The sequence below is a fragment of the Microtus oregoni genome, unplaced genomic scaffold (assembly GCF_018167655.1).
Source record: "Microtus oregoni isolate MIOR12 unplaced genomic scaffold, Mior012 000049F_ref0000343, whole genome shotgun sequence".
In the NCBI taxonomy this organism is placed as follows: domain Eukaryota; kingdom Metazoa; phylum Chordata; class Mammalia; order Rodentia; family Cricetidae; genus Microtus; species Microtus oregoni.
The window spans coordinates 986,079-1,006,377 of NW_024543223.1; the positions used below are offsets into that span (position 1 = coordinate 986,079).

The following is a 20,299-nucleotide window of genomic DNA, read 5'->3' on the forward strand; positions in this document are numbered from 1 at the left end:
TCATCAAAAGGAAATTCTTTACTTCCAACCACATCACCTGGGACTCTGAATTTAAATAGGAGGCCTGGGTCTCAGTGGTTTGCCCTGAAGCAATACCTGGTGGCAGAAAAGAACCACAGGCTGAGATAACCCGACCCTCACCCAAGGGCAGGACATTAAAAGGAAATGCCTGATATTCCAACCGCTGTAGATAGGATCACCCGCCAGCACCTCACTAGGGCACCCCTAGACAAATGTCAGCCAATCAGGGGTCCTGAACCTCAGAGACCCCTCACCCCTACCTTTACTACTATAAAAACCCAATTCTTGGGGCTCTCTGGTTATTCCAATACATTGGACATACCGAGAGACCGAGTTTGCAAACTTGATTAAAAAGGCTCTTTGCTTTTACATATGAGACTCAGTTTCCTTTGTTGGCTTTTGTGGCTTTGTTATACCCATGGATTTAGGTATGACAAAGGGAGAAAAGGGAAGGGGGAAATGATGTAATCATATATAATCTCCCAAAACTTAAAGGCCTAGAAACAAACCTACAAAATGATATTTCAATCCATGGTTAAGCTCTTTCGCGGGCACTATGAGAGTGAATATGCCATAGTTCATGTAACTTGGGCTGGGGCTATGCAAAATTAGTTGGATAAGATAGGCAGTCCCAAAATTTTGCTGTCTATCCTGAATTCACATCTAAACAATTTTGAATCAGGAAACATGACTTCATTTCAATTTCTGCCTGCTTTGGACAAGTTGTTTTTCAGCAGCTGGAAACTTACTGTGTTGATGAGCCAGATTGGCAGGTAAAGAGGATGCTACTGAAGTTTGTGAGGACTGGAGGCTAAGCCACAAAAGCTTCTCAGCAGGGCCTAGTGTTTTTAGGGATTGAAGGACTCCCAGGAGGACTTGGAGGCTCTGGGAAGCTTCCACACTCCTTCGGTCAGCCTTTCCATCTTGGGTTACTTCAAAGAGTCTTCAAGAAGCTGGGAGAAGCCGGGCGGTGGTGGCGCACGCCTTTAATCCCAGCACTCGGGAGGCAGAGGCAGGCGGATCTCTGTGAGTTCGAGGCCAGCCTGGTCTACAAGAGCTAGTTCCAGGACAGGAACCAAAAGCTACGGAGAAACCCTGTCTCGAAAAATCAAAAAAAAAAAAGAAGCTGGGAGAATATTTTTCACTCTTGAATATAGCAGGAGAGAGTGAAGTGAAGGATAGCAGGAAAGGGGAGAGGAAGGTCAGGCCGGGAGAAGAAGCCCCTTATGTTAAACATGGGCAGTGAGACAGCCCTCTGGAACTGGCTTGCTTTTCCTCTCTTCCTGGGACTCTACCTTGGGTTTTGTCTTCTGCATGCAAGGATCTTATTCACTGGTTTAGTTTGTTTATAAAATATAAAATGTCCTCAAATCTTGGAACTAGAGAAATGGCTCAGTGGTTAAGAGCACTGGCTACTCTTGCAGAAGATCTGGGTTTGCTTCCCAGTATCTACATTGTGTCTCCCAACTATTTGTAACTGCATTTCCAAGGGATCTGATGCTCTCATCTGACCTCCAGGGGTACCAGACACACACATGACACACAGACATACAGGCAGGCAAAACATTCACACACATAAAATAAACAAATCTAAAAAACTCTTCAAATCCATTACATCAGAAAACTTTTACACAGCTCTGTGTGCTAAGCAAAGTAGCGACAATGACCACATGGGTGACGAAAACCGGAGGACAGGAAAAGGAAATGAGAAACAAGTTAGTACCAGGATTCAAATTTAAATCATCATACTTAGCCTCGTTCTCTTCGTTTTGTCTTCTTAGCACTTGTCCTTGAAATCTATTTTGTGATGAGAGAAATGGACTTTAGCACCTTGTGCATCCTAAGCACACATTCTACATCCCTAGGCCCCATGAAGTGAGTTTTCCAGGCCATGCAGCAGTTTGCTGCTTTGTTTTCAGAGACGATTTGCTAACATTCACCTTATAGATTAGCCATAGTGGGGATGAAGTGTAGGATAATGTTCAGAGATGTCCCCCAGAGTCAGATTGCTTGAGTTCAACCCCAGCCTTCGCATCTCGGGTACAGCATGAGGTTGAGGTGAATGTGACATTAGATTTACATAGAAAATGCTCACATAGCTTAATGCACACTGAAAGATTCAATGCATACTGCGAATTCATGGGTACAGGCAAATTCCTTTGAATGCTTTAAATACTGGTTGAGTGATGTGGGATTCTCCTCTGTATGTTGTGAATACCATTGGTTAATAAAGAAACTGTCCTGAGTCAGTAACAGAGCTAGGCAGGGAGAACTAAACTGAATGCTGGGAGGAAGAAGGCGGAGTTAGAGAGAAGCCATGAAGCCTCTGGAGACAGACACTGGGAACTTTAGCCAGTAAGCCACAGCCTCGTGGCGATACACAGATTAGTAGAAATGGGTTAAACTAAGATGTAAGAGTTAGCCAATAAGAAGTTAGAGCTAATGGGCCAAGCAGTGATTTAATTAATACAATTTTTGTGTGATTATTTCAGAGCTGAACAGCTGGGAACCAACAAGTGGCTTCCTCCTACAGTTGAGTATCCAGTTAAAGGTTTCCTTTCTCACTCCAGATCAAAAAGCAAATTGTTATTCTTGGTAAAAAGAGATGAAAGTGCACATGGCACCCTCTGCCCATGGTCCTGGCAGTGGTGGCACATGCCTTTCATTCCAGCACTTGGAAAGCAGAGGCAGGTGGATCTCTGCGGGTTTGTAGGCCAGCCTGGTCTACAAAGTGAGTTCCAGGACAACCAACACTGCTACACAGAGAAACCCTATCTGGAAAAATTAAAAAAAAATAAGAGAGAGGGAGAGAGATATGAAGGTGACACACCAACTCATTTGCTCTTGTGGGGACTGTGGGACTGGGGGGAGTGGTTGAACTGTCCACCCAGAGCCACTTCATCAGTAGCTATCTATCCAACATGGGGTTGCCCTGGCAGTTAAGTCCTAGTTCCAGTCCAATCAGTGGCCACCCATTGGGAGCAGCCCATTTATTATTCTATGTTTCATTTCATTCATCCATCTGGTGTCCAATTTTTTTTCCTGTCCCACAAAGGCCATGATGATATACACAGGGGAACTCAGGACAGTGGCATCTAAAGTGAAAGCCTAGGATTTGTTCCTATCACTACTAGGTCTTCTTTTTAGGTCTGAAAGAGGAGCTGCAATCATTGTACTTCAGTTTTATTTAACCTTGTGCTTTTCTAGTGAAGGTGAAAACTGACACACAATCCACTGCCTGGAAGAGGAGGAAGACAGCGGTTTCTCAGGGAACAAGGGGAAGTCTTTCCTAACTTCGAACTGTGATGCGGTGCCTTCCCGAGATTTTCTGATGTTGTGGGCAGCACAACCCAGTGAGTGATAGTATAGTTTTGTTATCAGCTGGGCTTGGGTTTGAATTTTTAGTTAAATTCAGCTGATTCTGGGTTTTAACATTTTTCATTTGTAAAGTGGAGATAGCCTTTACCCATTAAAGCTGTGAAGATTCAGCTAGATAAAATATAAATACCTGTTATTCCTTAGTTAATTAGGAGATTTGTTTGGTTATTGTGTTGCACAATTCTAGGTCTAGAGAGACCTGGGACTCACTAAGATCCACCTACCTCTGCCTCCCAAGTGCTGGGATTAAAGGCCAGGGCCAAACCGCCAAACACATCCTTCTTTTTCTAATAGTTCTTAAATTCCAGGGAGACAGAAAGGCAATGATGTTGAATACAAAGAAACAAATAATTGCAGAGTGCCGAGGAAGAAAAAAAAACAATGTAACAAACACAAGGATGAATTTCATTCACTGGTTTTCTGGAAAAGTCAAGGATTTAACTGAGGGAAAGAGAGAAGGTCGGGTTTTATTGGAACCTAAGGCAGTAGTTCTTAACTCGTAATGCTGCAACCCTTAAATATAGTTTCTCATGTTGTGGTGACCCCCAACCATAAAATTATTTTCCTTACTACTTCATAACTATAATTTTGCTACTGTTGTGAATCGTAATGGACATATCTAATGTGCAGAGTATCTGATATGCCACCCCTGTGAAATGGTTGTTGGATCCCCAAGGGGTTACAACCCAGAGGTTCTGAACTGCTGACCTAAATTAGTACAGTTTTGGACTATGGGATTCTTCTGCAGGTTAGTTTGAGTAATTTTTTTTTTTTTGCTTTTGTTTGAGCACTGAGATTTTTATTAGGAGCTGAGATTGAGGCAGTTTGAACTTGTATTCTGAGCATAACCTGTAGCACACTATATTTACATGCACCGTATTAAATTAGTTTTATATTGCCTATACCTGCTGGGGAAATAATATCACTACTGTTCTAATAGAGAGTAGAGTAAGCTAAGGTGCTGTCTTGAGTTACTAAGCTAGTAAAAGAAGCCTCCTGAACATCTTTTTAGTCTTTGGTTTTCTTTTTCTTAATTCGTAACGGTTCATCTAGTCAGTTCCCATTTTTCTATTCTTTTTTCACTCATCTGCGGTTGCTTCAACGCAGCCACTTTCTGCCAACCTGCAGCCCCGCCCACATTCCGGGGCGTGACCAACTCGCCAGGCTCCGCCCCCGTCCATCCCGTGACAGCCAGCCCACTTCTATCCGCCCCCGACGGCCGACAGCGCCGGAGCGTGCGCGCGCGCCCCCGCCAGCAGCTCCGATCTGTCTCGGGCGCGCGCTCTGTGTGGCCGCTGCCGCCATGTTGTTGTGGTTGTGAGAAGGCGGCGGCAGCGGCGGCAGCGGAGTAGCCGGCAGAGACGCTCCAGCGGCCCAGGCGCTGCCCCACGCCGGCCCTGGCTGGCAGCCTCGTGGGGTGGCGGAGGAGGCCGTGCGGTGGCGGGCCTCGCCATGTCCTGCTACCTGGTAAGAAGCCCACCGCCCCGACTCCGGTGGCGAGGAGGTGCTGGAGGAGGGGCGGGCCTCGGCCGGGCGCGGCGGCTGTCACCGGCTGAGGAGGCGGTGGCAAGCGGGGGGCTGGGGTGGCCTCGGCCGCCCGGGCGAGCTGGCGGAGTGGATCGCAGAGGCCCGACCGGGCGACGCGGGGGAGGCGGGGTTGCCGAGCTCGGCGGCCATCCTGAACCTGGCGGCCGGTAGCACTCAGAATGTGGGGCGCTACCCCTAGAGCGCCCTGGAAAATGCTTCCGGGCCCCCGGGAGGTGAGTGTGTGGCCCGAGGCCCTGGCTGCGCCGGAGGGAGAGGCTGGAGGTCGTGCTGTTGGAACCTTCGGGCAAGCGGTGCGGGCCTCAGCCTGACTGCAGCAGGGCATCCTCCTGACCTGGGAGTGCTCGAAGGGGAATGAAAGTTCAGGGGTGCGTGAAGGAGTTCAGGGAACACTAGTCAAATGGCGCTGCAAAATATGAATGTTATTTCTTGGGTTGAAATTGTGCTGGACATATTGCATTTCGGGACCCAACATGATTTTGTTGGTTGGGGTCTGAAAACTTGTTTCACAGTTAGGGGGTAGCGTTGGCACTCTGGAGGCTGTCCATCTCACTTGGGAGTTAGATCTTGATGTTCAGTCGTCTTCAGACTGAAGTTTACAGTCTACTTTTCCTACTATCTTGACACCCACTTGGTTTTTTTTTTTTTGATGTGTAGCCTTTTGTATTAAAAAGTGCATATGTTCTTGTAGTGGAGGTCCAACTTTGTTTCTCACCATGAGAACAGTGACCCGTCAGAGGTTATGATTGAGTTATATAGAAGGTGATTATCCAAAAGACCCACCCTCTTGTGCTTTTACTTGGAGGCCAAATGAGTTGGTGGCCGAAGAAAGACTTCTTTTCGATGGCTTGAGCGAATATAAGAGTTTGCAGGGTGACACCGTTTTGGGTAAATGTTGTGCAGTATATTATTAGGCTAAGTGTGGAATCTTCTGGAAGGTTGGATTGATTGCCTATGAAGACATCTACCATTTTTACATTTAGGTAACCCTGAGCGTTGTGAGCCGCATAGTTATTTTGTTCATAAGGCGTTAGAACACAGTTTATCAAGTTGGCTGCTAACTGAGGGTATGTCCAGAGAGGCATTGGACGGCAGAGCCTAGAGGAAAGGAGGGGAAGTGAGGCGTGAAGTCGATTTTCTGCCCGCAGAGAGGGGTCCTGAAGGCGCTTTCTAACATACCAACATTGTAGTTACTCCTGAACCATCTGACTCAGGTTTCTAGTAAAGTGGAGGCTAGGAGGGTGTGTTACAGTCATTTGAGACCAGGGTTGTGAACCTGGAAGGTGTACAGTGGATTGTGAAAAGTTCTTGAGATTTGCCTCAGGCTGTGAGGTGTGGTAAAGTCAGTTTAAAAACCTGCTTAGAGTCCTGGTTAATACTTCGTGTGGTAAAGTGGAATTCTGAGTTGTCAAGGGATGTATTCATACTTCAGAGGGGTGTGTTGAGGATTGTTGCAGTTTTGGAAGAGGTGAAAGAAGGTGTTGTTACTGTTGCATAGGGTCCGCATCCTGTCATACTACAGAGAAGTAGTTTTAGAGAGGTACACCTGGTTTCAGTAAAGATCAGAAGCCTTTTGTTTCCTGATGTCCCCACTACTTAGCCCAGTTCTCAGCAGAATTTTCTTTCCAGATTATTTCTTTAAGCAAATGAATAGTATTGATATGAGAAAAATCGGTTATTAAAATTATGTGATGTCTTACATTGAAGAGGGAGTTTTCAGTCTTTGCAACTTTGACTTTTCCTTAAGAGATTCTGTTTTCTGTAGACTGTGAACTGTTTTTGAGTCTTAATGTATTTAAAATTTTAGGTGTTAGCTGGACGGTGGTGGTAGCTGGACGGTGGTGGTAGCTGGACGGTGGTGGTAGCTGGACGGTGGTGGTAGCTGGACGGTGGTGGTAGCTGGACGGTGGTGGCGCACACCTTTAATCCCAGTACTCAGGTAGAGAGACAGGCGGATTTCTTTGAGCTCGAGATCAACTTGGTCTACAGAGCAAGTTCCAGGACAGGTTTCAAAGCTGCAGACCCCACCCTCCCACAAAAAAAAAAAAAAAAAAACAACCCGCCAAAACTTTAGGTGCTAACACATTGTATTGAATTTAGAGGTAGTATACACACTGGTGGGAAATTCTGCATTGATCATGGATTGTGATTTCATTGCATCATTAATTGTTGTTGGGATATTACTTCTCTGGACTTGAGTTTCCTTATCTAGATAATTTAGAGCTCATATTTAGGCTAATTTTACACATTTTAAATTACTTTTATATATAGGAAAGTGCATCTTTTATTTAAAAGAAACAACAACTCAGGCGAAAATTGCCAGGCCATATAAATAAGTGCCACATTAGCCAGGGCTTAATAGTAAGACTCTGAGAGATGGCTCGCTGGGTAAAGACACCTACTGCCAGGCCCGCCAACCTGAGTTTGATCCCCTGGACCCATGTGGTGGAAGGAAAGAACAATTCCAAGTTTTCTTCTGGCCTCCACATATGCGCAGTGGCTCACATGACTACACATGCACACACAAAAGTTTAAAAAGTAAACAAAACCCTTGCCCTAAAATCCCAGAAACAATATTCTGTCTTGAGTTTTGCTTTTAGCTTGTGGATTTTATACATTTCCTAAAAGTGCTCTGGAACTTGAGTGCATGTTGCAAATATGCAGAAACAACATACTTATGCTGTTGTAATACTCTTAATGTTGAAATCAAGTTGGGTTTCACTGAGGGAACTTCGTAATTTGGTATGAAGCCATACTGAGAATGTTTTGGAGAAGTTTGCAATCTGTGTGGCTGTTTTTTTTTTTTTTTAACATATTACCCGGTTCTGTAATTTTAAATGGTGAATTCATTTTTAAGTTTTAGAAATTGTATTTATTTATTTGTGCGTATGAATGTGGGTGCATGCATGCCATGGTACACATGTGTAGGTCAGAGGACAGCTTGTAGGAGTTTATTCTCTCCATTCATCATGTGGGTTCTGGGGATGGAACTCAGCTTGTCAGATTTGCTATTTCCCATGCTTCTATGGTGAATTTCTATGTAATTTCATAATCAGTGAAACATTGATTTAGAATTAAGTTTGAGGTCACTTCCATATTGGATTGAACTAGGTTTCCTAGTAATTCAAGACAACTACTAGAATTATTAACATGTCATTGCTATTTTTAATATTAATTTTGTGATTTTGATACTGATGCTTTCATTTTTATTTTTATACTGTATTTGTACTTCTAAGTTCATAATTGTATTCTATACTACAAATGAAAATTGTTTTATCATGATAGTGGATAGAACAGTAAGTTTTGATTCTACCTAGTGTTACTCATTAACCCCCGCTCTTTTTTTCTGGGAAGCCATGTAACATTCCCTCATTTTTAGAGGAAGAACAGTGTCTACTTATTTCATCTGTTGTGAGGGAAGATCAACTGGAATGGTGTATATGAAAAACAACCTAAAAATGTAATGATGTTAGAATCCCATTGCATTAGAATTTTTTAAAAAATAATTTACTTTTATGTGCATTAGTATTTTGCCTGCATGTATGTCTATGTAAGGGTATTGTATCCCTTGGAACTGGAATTACACAGATAGCTGTGAGCCACCATGTGGGTGCTGGGAATTGAATCTGGATCCTGAAAGAACAGCCAGTGCTCTTAACCTTTGAGTCATCTCTCCAGCCCCTAGAATTCTTTTTAAAAAGATTTTCATGAAAGAGTTGGTTTGTCTACTTTAATCCCAGCACTTGGGAGGCAGAGGCAGGCGGATATCTGTGAGTTCGAGGACAGCCTCATCTACATAGCTAGTTACAGGACAGCCAGGGCCATACAGAGAAACCTTGTCTCACTGCCCCGCCTCAATAAACAGAGTTGGCTTGTGAGCATTGGTAAACCAGATGCATGTTTTTAAATGCAGAATTTCCTAATGCCATTGAAAAGGCAACAGAAGTGGAGAAACCTTGCAATACTTGTATCTGTTAATAGTGGATCTCATCTTGCAGTATGAGCCCTGGTTGGGCCTTGCTACTGGAACTGGAGTAAAGCCTGTCAATTCAGATGCCGATAAGGATTATGTAGAATAGACTTACTATATTTGATCTTTTTTCTTATTTTGGAGCCTGTGGTGGAAAATGGATGGAGCAAAGAGCTTAGCATGTTCTGTGTATAGTTTTAGATGTGTTTTTGTTCCTTTTTAAAATTTTTATTTTATTTTATGTGTATGTGTGTATACCATGTATGTACTAGAGCCTGTGGAGGTTAAAGAGAAAGCAGATCCCCTGGAGAGTTGAAGATGGTTATGAGCCTTCATGTGGTTTCTGGGCACCAAACCCAAGTTCTCTGCAATTTCTTCAGCCCCAAAACTGTGTTTTCTAAATGTTGAGTGACATATTACAGGTTAATGCAATCAGTGTGGTTATTTAAAAAAGTATTAAAAAGATAAGTTAGTACAATGCTAATGGTAAAACTGTTGGTTTGAGGACTATGTTTATTACTGTTATCATCATCATCATCTAAATCTATATTGGGTGTGGATGTACACCTTTAATCCCAGCACTCTGGAAGCAGAGGCAGAGGCATGAGGATCTTTGAGTTTGAGGGCAGCCTGATGTACATGTAGAGTTCTAGGCCAGCCAGGGCTGCATAGATATGTGCAGGTATATATGTGTGTACATGTGTCTTAGAGCAGAGGCTAGACGTTAACTTTGGGTATCAGTCTTTGAGAACTGCCCATCTTGTATTTTGAGACAGTCTCTCATTGGGCCCTGGTACTGTGTATTTGAATTTGTCTAAGCTGACCAACTGGCTGACCTTCCAGCTCTAAATATCTGCCTATTCATGCTTCCTCACCAGTGCTGGGATTATAAACATGGGGCACCAACACACAGAGTTTTAGGGGGTTTCTGGGGATTGAACTTGAGTTCTCATAACTGTGTGACAAGCACTTTACCTATTGAACTATCTCCCTAGCCTTGTAACTTTCTTTTTAGGTTTAACATTTTTTTTTTACTATATTTTTATTTAGTATGTGGGTATGTGTGTGTTCATGTGCAGGTATGGATGTAGGTAGGCATCTTAAGTGTCAGAGGACAACTTGTGGAAGTCACTTCGCTCTACCTTGTTTGTTTTGTCCCAAGGAGTCAACTAAAGTTGTCACTCTTGGTGACAGCAGGCCTCTTTATCTGCTGAACCATCTTACTGACCCTAAGTTGTTTAAAAATGTCTTGTCTTCTTAGTGTTATAGTTTCATTCATGTATAACATTGTACTTTTCATGTAAATTCATTTACCCTTTGCATTTGCTTCCGCTCTTCTTATGGTGGACTTCTTGCTCCCACCTTGTTTGATTTCATGTTTTCATGTCATGTATATGTATATGTATATATATTATGTATAAACACACACATATATTGTTAAATTTGGATTTCACATAGGATGGAATAGATGTTATTTTCCTTCCTTCTTTTTACCTTTTCTTTTCCTCTCCACCCTCCTCTCCTCAGCTTTCTTCTCCTCATATAGTTTCTTTTAAAATGAAATTACTTCTGATTATGAGTTTTATAGTATATGTAAATTGTAAAAAAAAATCACAAGATGCTGGGTGTGGTGGTGCACATATGTAATCTCAGTGCTTGGGAGAGAGGTGGATGCAAGAGGATTGGTTTAAGGCTAACCTTATCCCCATAGTGAATTTAAAGCCAGTTTGGGCTACAAGAGATTCTGTCTGAAAAAGTAAACAAACAAAACACACAACCAAACCCAGGCAACCAACCCAATGACAAACCAGTTGAACCATTCCAGGAGAATACATAAAAGTAGAGATGGTCTGTCCAACTTGAATTATAACTCTTTGATTATGCATTTTCTATTGGAATACTTACAAGAAAAGCTTTCCATGTGAAATTTATATTTTTATAATGGAGATTTAGTATTCTTTAATCAGAGTTTATAGCAGTTTTTTGTTAATTTACATTGCCTTAATTTTTTAAAACAGTTCTGTGATGAACTTGTCTGGACATTTTCTGCATTTATGCTATTTTTTTATTCTTTTAAGTTTGCTTATCAGGTCAAAGGGTGTGTTTCTTGTTTTTGTTTCTTTCCTGGCTGTTGAATAATGAGCCTTGAACAATGCTTAGAACCTCCATCCCTTAAAATGGAGGTGTTTTAAAATTTGGATATAATGAAGCTATCATATTGATAGCATGGTTGTCTTAATTTCCATCAACATGTTGGAACCTATTTTCATATGGCAATTTGCCATCTATATCTTATAATTGTGAGATTAAAGAGGATTAGTTTCCCTGTTCTTTTTTTCAGCACCAAGACTTAAACCTCTATAGTTAAACTCTGTGGAGGGGTAAACATGAGTTCAATCGCAAGCAATACTTTTAGGCCTTTGGCTTTTTGGTTGCTTGTCCCATCAGTGGAAAATTTGAACATTAATCTTCAATACCTTGGTGTTTAATTTATAAACTATATGTTTGTTTGTGTTTTATGAAATGTAGGACACAATATGAACAAGGATGAGAGTTAGAGATGAAGCTTAAATCCCTTTTTCTTTCACCCAGTGGAGCATCTTTGAGTTCCTCTTGAGGTTTGCTGTGTTTTGCTTTGGCTGTCAGTGTTTAAGATTTCTAAGATGGAATATTGTTTTTTTCTCTTTTTTTGAGATCAGGTTTCACCACGTGACTGACTAGACTGGAAGAACTGTTGTGTAGCCCAGTCTGGGCTCAAACTCACAGAGAGAGATTTACCTGCTACTGCCTCTCAGTGAGCGTTTCTCCAGTTTTACAAATAGTTCTGTTTAGTTGATTTATAAAGTGCCCCATGCAATTGAGAGTCTTGTTTTGTTTCTTTTTTTCTTTCTTTTTTTTCCTTTTCGACACAGGGTTTGTCTGTGTAACAGTCTTGGCTGTCCTGGAACTTGCTTTGTAGACCAGGCTGGCCTTGAACTCACAAAGATCTCCCTGTGTCTGTCTCTTGAGTGATGGGATTAATGCGTCCAGAGAGAGTTTATTTGTAATATAATAAGGGTAATATACACCTAAATCATCAACTTTATACTTTTTGTGATTGTTGACTAATTGAATTAAAAAAAGACAAATTGTATGACAGGAACCAGTATAAACAGTGTGAAATGGTTTGTGGAAAACAGTTTTGTTGTAATACATCCTTGTTCTTTTTAGAGTTCAGCTTTTGGAGACTGAGTGAAGTAATATGCTTTTGCCTTCCTTTGCTTGCAAAGTACCACAAGTAACCTGTTGTTTTAACTCTCTCTGTTTGGAAGGGCCTGGTCTATACCATTTTAAAAACGCTTTGTTGGATTGTGATAGTGATGACTCCTCCTCCTCTTAGTTTTTGGCCTGGGAATTGAACACAGAGCCTTATTCATCTTGGCAAGCACTCTGCCCCTGAGATGTATCCCCAGCCTGTTTATTGCTTTTTATTTTGAGACTGGATCTCTGAAGCCCAGGCTGGCCTTGTACTTGAGATTCTCCTGCCTATACCCCTTAAGTGTTAGGATTAGAAGCACATGGCTCATGCCAGGCGGTGGTGGTGGCACATACCTTTAGTCCCAGTTCTCGGGAGGCAGAGGCAAGCAGATAGTCTGAGTTGTAGTTCTACTAGCACAAAATAGAAGATAGTGGAGGCAAAGATAAGCTTGCAAAATATATTCCATAAATTGTTAGATTCAAATTATTAGAATGTTGAAATTTTCTTTTACTATCTGTATTGAGTCCTTTTAGGTTTTTGAAATGAAAGGCAACTTCAGGGAGAGGTGTTGGGTAGTAATGTGCCTGAGTGAGGCTGTGGAGAGATTGGCAACAGTTATTCTGTACTATACTCAGAAACAGCAGCTGGAGTGAGACTGTGGCAAATGGCTGGCCAATTAGACCCTTATAGGAAGTATACATCTGTTGATTAGTTGAATGTAGGCAAGAGAAATTTGAAGTTGGTATACTTTGGGCCTGCAAGAATAAATAGAAGTATGTTAATTGGAAAGGGAGTGGAGTCTGAGAGGCCCTCCCTGGATTGTCAAAGGGCTATGTGGGAGCCAGTCTTCCTTTGGAGTTAGCTCATCTGGGAACGAACTGTGGAGTAGCTCCCATGGTGGTGGGGGCAGGCACTGGCTTCCTCAGAGGTATTGCTGGTAGTTGGGATAACCTGAAACTGGTGCTCCTTCTTTAGGGGTTAGTTGACTGGGGTCTTCCAGGAATAGGGGTGCATTGTGGAACTGCCAAGTAATATTGTGACACCCTTGATGAGGGCCAACAGAATGTTTCCCAATATTGTGGAGCCCACCATGGTCAGTAGTCCACTTGGTGCAGCCAGCACACCACTGATGATGGAGTTCCAGGGGTCTTCTTTGCCCTGAAGCTGTATCAGGTAGCAGTTGATGGTGGAAGACAGTCCCCTACACTCTGCAAAGCTTACCTTCAATCAGAGGTACTTGGATCCTCCCAGAATTGATATTACCTCTGAATTGGTGTTGATTTTCATCAGATGCATTTTGAAAGCCTTTAATAGCTGGAAGATTACACCACCAACGAAACCCATAGTGAAGGTTCTATTGATATCATCAAGCAGGGTCATTTAGTCACACTGTCCAGTATTTACCTTTAAATACAATGATACTTCAAATTTTATGTTTGAGAAGTTTACTTTGAGAATGATTTATAGTTTAAGTTTGTGTTGTGTTCTCTCTCCCTCCCTCCCCCAAATCACTGGCCTTGAAGTCAGAGATCTGCCTGCCTCCTGGGGGGATTTGATGAATATGATTTTTGATAGTGTTGATAGGACTTTTTTTTATTACATCTGACTTGAATATATTTTCCTTGCAAGAAGGATAATTAAAGCATATATGAAAGAACATACTTGTGTGACTACATTACTGTAAAGTTTAAGAAATAGAGGGCTGGAACACTGGCTCAGCATTTTAGAGCACTTGTTGCTCTTGTTGAAGACCCTGATTCAGTTCCCAACTCCCCTGTGGTCTTTCCTAACCATCCATAAAACTCCAGTTCCAGGTGATCTGATGCTGTCTTCTGCCCTCCATGGACACTAGGCATGCATGTGGTACATATATACACAGGTAAAACACTTAACATATACATAAAATAAATTAATTAAAAACAAAAAGCAAACAATAGTAACAGACAAACAAGAAGAATCAGTCAGACAGAATTGAAAGATGGACCAGAAGTCAGAACAATCATCTTTGGCTTTGAGGACAAAAGAGAGGTGTGCTGGAAATATTCTGAGTTAAGATCTGAGTTGTTGATGTTATGACTGTGTTGAGTTTTTAAGAATCATTGAGTGATACTTGTGTGTCACTTTTTGTTTTTTTGAGACAAGTTTTCTCTGTGTAGCCTTGGCTATCCTGACACTCAGACCAGGCTGACCTTGAACTCAGGGCTCTGCCTGTCAAGTGCTGGGATTCAAGGCAGGTGACACCACACTGGGCTTTGGCTATGAGCACTTTTGTGTGAGCTGCTACACTTCAATTGAAAGCTTTGTTCTCTCTCCTTTAAATGTAGTATGTGCTTAAAGCCATCTACATCCCATCCATTCCATCCATCCATCTTTGAGATAAAGAGTCTCATGTAACTCAGGTTTGGCCTAGAGCTCTCTCAGTGTGGCAGAGAATGATCTTGAATTTCTAATCTTCCTGCCTCCACCTCTCTGGGATTAGAGACATGTTCCAGGTTGGTCTTTGAATTCGTAGGCTCAAGCAATTTTGCTTCATCCTCGTGAGTAGCTTGGATTACAGGGCCTTACTCATGGCCTTATTCATGCTATGCATACTTGCTATTTCGGGGTTACAGTACTACTGCTACTAGGCTGTATTGCCGAGCAAGAGAGCATGCGTTTCCCCTTTTATTTGGTGCTAGGGATTAAGCCAACAGCTTTGGCCATGACAAGTAAGCAGAAAACTTATTACTAAGCCGGCCAGCGGTGGTGCACGTTTTTAATCCCAGCACTTGGGAGGTAGAGGCAGGTGGATCTCTGTGAGTTCGAGGCCAGCCTGGTCTACAAGAGCTAGTTCCAGGACAGACTCCAAAGCCATCTCAAAAAATCAAAAACAACGACAACAACAAAACGTTTACTAAGATATACTTTATATACAGCAGTGTTGAGTTTGAGACACATAATTGTGTAAAAACCATTATGATCAAGAAAGAATAGTTTGTTTCATTATCTTAAACAATTTTTTTATGTTCCTTTATGTAGTTAATCTGGTCTGGCTACTTGTTTTGTCTGTATGGCATTTGACTATTTTAGAATTCTATATAAATAGAACCTTGTGGCATGTAACCTTTTTTTATTTTTTGAGATGATGTCTCGCTATATGTAGTCCTGACTGTCGTGAAACTTGCTCTATGTACTAGGCTGGCCTTGAACTTGCAGATTCTGCCTCTGAAGGGCAGAGGTTATAGGCCTATTATACTTAATATAGTGTAATTTGATAGTCATTTGTGTTCTGGTTATCAGTAATCAGTTTTTATTGTATAATAGTATTTTATTGTATGAATATGCCATAGTTTATTTATCCTTTAGCTTATTTGTGTTATTTTTAGGTTTTGTTAACTACAGATAAAGGTGCCAGAAAACTCCTTACGTGTACTCTTGTATGTATGCCCACATGTGTATTGTTTCATGGTTAAAAGAGTAAAGTGCCTGACACTGAGGAGATGGGCCAGTTGGAAGAGTGCTCGATAGAACTTACACAAGCCTGACTTTTGGGTCCCTATCACTCAAATAAAATCTAGGTGTGGTATGCGTCTGTCATCCCAGTGCTGAGCAAGGCAAAGGACCTTACTGGCCAGCAAGTCTAGTGGAATCATTGGGTTCTGGGGTCAGTGAGAGGGTCAGTCTCAGGAGATAACATGGAGAGTAATTGAGGAAGACATCTGATGCTGACCTCTGGCCTCCACATATGTGAACACAATACCAAACCATTCCAACATCTATAAATGTTTTGGAATACTCGAAACTGTCTGGGACACGTGTGAGCCTCAGGATGAACATATCTGGATTCTAGACATTTTGTAGCTTTAATACAGAATCTGAAAAGACTAGTAATTTCTTAGAATAGTGTCAGTTGTTTAGCAAATTTCATTTCTAGAAAAATTCACTAGAAGGGGAGGAAGGGAGGAGAAAGGAGAAAAATATATAGCTCAATAAGAACAAACAAAAAGAAAAAAGAAAAGGAAGGAAATTCTGGAACTTTGAAGACAGTTTGTGCCACCATGTATAGGTGTTGCCATTGGGAAAGCTGGGAAAAAGGTACAAGGGACATTTTGTGCTATTTTTGCAACTTCTGTGAGAGTAATTGCTTCAAAATAAAAAGTTAAAAAGTTAAAAAAAAAGAATAAGTGAGAATAAACTGTTTACATGAGCTGGGTTGTTGTGGTGCAAGCCTTTAATCCCAACACTTGGGAGGCAGAGGCAGGCGGATCTCTGTGAGTTTGAGGCCAGCCTGGTTTTAAGAGCTAGTTGCTAGTTCCAGGACAGGCTCCAAAGCTACAGCAAAACTCTGTCTCGAAAAACAACAACACCCCCCAAAACCAAAACCAACCAACCAAAACAACAACAGCAACAACAACCAAAAAACCAAAAACCAGAACAACAAAGAAACAAACTTTACTGGGGTTGGAGAGATGGCTCGGTGGTTAAGAGGATATGCTATCATCTGTAACTAGTTTCAGGAGATCTAACAGGACTCTAAGAGCATCAGTCATATGTGGTACACAGATGTACTGTGTACACATAAAATATACACATAAAATACTAGTTTTATAGTACTAGGCATATACACATAAAATACTAGTTTTATAGTACTAGGCATATACACATAAAATACTAGTTATATATGATTTATTTATTTCTGGTTTTTTGAGACAGGGTTTTTCTGTGTGACAGTCCTGGTGGTCCTGGAATTCACTCTATAGACCAGGTTGGCATCAAACTTAAAGAGATCCATCTGCCCTTTGTTTCTTGAGTGTTGGGATTAAAGGTATATGCTACCATGCCTGACACTAGTTTTTAAAATTTATAGGAAAAATTTAGTGTCTAAAGAGAACAGTACATGCAAATATTTATCTGCATTTTTTCATTTATACCCAAAACATTAATGATTTATTACTGTATTCAGAATAAGGAGATGATGTCTCAATTTGTTCTCTGGAATTGGTTTCTTTCTTCCTGCCTGTCCATGTGTCAGTTCATTCATCCATCCATATATCTGCCCATCTCAGTATTTTTACTTTTATTTTATTTTTATTTTTTGGTTTTTCGAGACAGGGTTTCTCTGTAGCTTTGGAGCCTGTCCTGGAACTAGCTCTTGTAAACCAGGCTGGTCTCGAACTCACAGAGATCCACCTGCCTCTGCCTCTCAAGTGCTGGGATTAAAGGCGTGCGCCACCACCGCCCTGCTTTATTTTTGTTTTTTGAGGTAGGATTTTTCTATGTAGTCTTGGCTGTCCTGGACTTGCTTTGTAGACCACACTGGCTGCTTACTCAGAGATCAAGGTGTGTACCACCATGCCTGGCTCAGTATTTATTTTATTTTACTGTCTCTAAGGATTGCTTTTATTTTTCTTTTTTTTCCCCCTTTAAAATTAATAGTATTCTCTTAAAAGGTACAGGGGCATAGACTTCCCTCACTTCAGTGATATTCTTGCCTGAAATGAGAAAGTTAATATGACTTTTCTGTCTTCAGGGTTATACAAATTTAAATGTGCTTTGCATAAATTCTACTCAAGAAAATTATCAGGAAGTTTTGCAGGACAGTTTTGGACACTGGCATACACAGTAATCTTCTCTCTGTATTGCTTACTTGTCTTTTTTCCCCTCAAATTTTTTATTTGTGTATGTGGGGAGGTTGTGTTACTCAAACATTTGAGTGGCTCGCTTTGATATGTCTCTGTATTCCCTGCTTGATAATTGAGGAAATCTTGAAATGTCACTGTTTCTACTCTACAAAAATAAGTTTTCATACTAAATCCAATAGAAAGCACATTGGCAATAGTGCAAAAGCTGACTCACTAAGAAGTAATGATAGACACTTGGAAGGGAATGACCTATCCCAGGATTCTATTTCAAAGCTTAATGTTGTGATTACATCAGTAAAAGGCAGCCAAGAAATCAAGATGAGATCTTGCTTGTACCTCCTGGGAGTAATGCTCCTCATAGCAAGGACCTTTCAGAATAGTATGCACTAGTATTTGGCTAGAGAGAAGAAGGTTCAGTGATTAAGAACATTTGTTCTTGCAGAAGACCTGGATTTGGGTTCCTAGCACCCACATGGCAGCTCACAGCCATCCATGACTCCAGTTCCAGGGGGCCAGTGCCTTCTGATCTCTGCAGGCACCAGGGTTACACAGGGTACACATACATACACAAAATACACATAAGGCAAAATACTTATACACATAAAGTAAATCTAAAAAATAAAATGAAAAATAAACCCCAGTTACTCAGTTACAATATGCAGGGGATTGAACCCTGTTACTGAACCTAGCCCTCTGCTGGTCTTTTGAATTGGCTGTGCATGTACTGGTTCCACTTAATTTCCTTTCCTTTCCTTTTCTTCCCTTCCCTTCTCTTCCTTTCCTTCCCTTTCCCCCTTTCCCTTTCCTTTCCTATTTTTTTCCTTTTCCCTTCCCTTTCCCCTTTCCCCTTCCCCTTCCCCTTCCCCTTTCCTTTCCTTTTTTTCTCTCCTTCTCCTTTCCCTTTCCTTTCCTTTTTCCTTTGTGTAGCCCTGACTGTCTGTCCTGGAAATCGTGCTTATAGACAAGACTGGCCTCAAATTCAGAGACATGCCTGTCTCTTGGGCCCATGTAATTTCTTATATGATTTAAACTTGTGTCTTTAAATTATTTATTAGTTAAGTTTATGACTTGAGAAAGTTATTTCTATCTGCCTCACTTTCCGTTTTTGTAAAACAAGGGGACTGTTATTTACTTTGTAGAATTGTAAGATTGATTGATAAATGGTAAAGTACTTAGAAGAATGCTCTGTATGTCTTGGCTATTACAAGCCAAGAATCTTGACTCATATATATGTTCTACAATGCTTCATTTTTGTTGACTCCAATTTTCAGAACTCAACATAACTTGGTGTTAATAAATAATAAACTTCACCTTGTATTTAATTCTTTATCATAAATGACCATAATATGCTGCTTATTAAAAATAGAATATTTTGTTGCCCTAGATTGTCCTTAAAAGACAATGTTAGGGGAGTGGAGAGATGGCTCAGTGGTTAAGAGCACTGACTGCTCTTCCAAAGGACCCAGGTTCAATTTCCAGCACCCATATGGCAGCTCATAACTGCCTGTAACTCCAGTTTCAGAGGATCTTAGCTTCAACAGACATATACAGCAAAACCCCCACTGTATACTAAATAAATAATCTAAAAAAAAGCAAGTAACTAAGTGCATCAGTAGTAGACCAGCCAAGAATTTGAGGTTGCCAGCTTTTATATAATACTTAATTGTTTTGAAATGATTTATTTTGAAACAAAGTAATTTAAAACCTAGATATGTGGGTAACTTTAGATTTCTTTCCACTTAAAAAAAATTCTTTTTTTTTTTTTTAAAAGAACAACCATTTCTCTTCAGATACTTAGATTCTTGAATGCTTTATGGATGTTAGTGGCTGCCAGTGGTGATCAACAATAGTATGAATCTATACTATACTTTTAAATTTGGACCATTATTAAAGATATTGAAATATGAGATTACTAAATTGCCTTATTGATTTTTTGCATCTTTTCCTTGTTTCCCCATGGTAGGACTTTTTCAGTGACTTTTGTGACAGGGTTAGATATCCTTACTTTTACATTTAGTAGAATTGTTGTTAATTCCTAGATTTTATCCTTAAACCAGATTTTTTTTAAGCATGTAGAAATTATCTTACAATACTTAATTATATTAATAAAATGAATAGGATATTTGCTGGAGTTTTACATTTTTTGAAGTCTTTGCATTTAATTTATGACATCAAAGTAAATCAACATGGGACTGGAGAGAGATGGTTCAGTGGTTAAGAGTCCTTGCTGCTTTTACAGAGGACTTGAGTTTGATTCCAGCACCCACATGGTGGCTCCATGTAACTCCAGTTCTAACTGACATCATCTTGCCTCTGTGGGTTCCAGATATGTATATAATATACACCACATACCTGGAGGCACAACACTTACAAAAACATATGTACACACAAAGTTTTTAAAAAAGAAAATTAGAAAAATAAGTCAACATATATAGTGGCCAAACCATTGGATTTTATATTCAGTAAGCATTTTCATTTCTTCTTCTTCTTTTTTTTTTTTAAGTGTCTGAAAGGTAGAATATGTCT

At 40.7% G+C, this 20,299-nt stretch overlaps 1 protein-coding gene and 1 pseudogene across 4 annotated transcripts in view; one reads left to right on the forward strand and one right to left on the reverse strand.

Annotated features, from left to right (window-relative positions):
* Positions 1-4,684: 4,684 nt before the first annotated feature.
* The window catches only part of LOC121436399 (myotubularin-related protein 3), a 114,862-nt gene continuing 99,247 nt past the window's right edge, over positions 4,685-20,299 (forward strand). For all 4 annotated transcript variants that reach the window (XM_041636239.1, XM_041636240.1, XM_041636241.1 and 1 more), the window contains exon 1: positions 4,685-4,866. The gene's annotated coding sequence lies outside the window, so the exon portion shown is untranslated. The remainder of the gene's footprint in view (positions 4,867-20,299) is intronic.
* Positions 13,075-13,496, reverse strand: LOC121436414 (annotated as a pseudogene).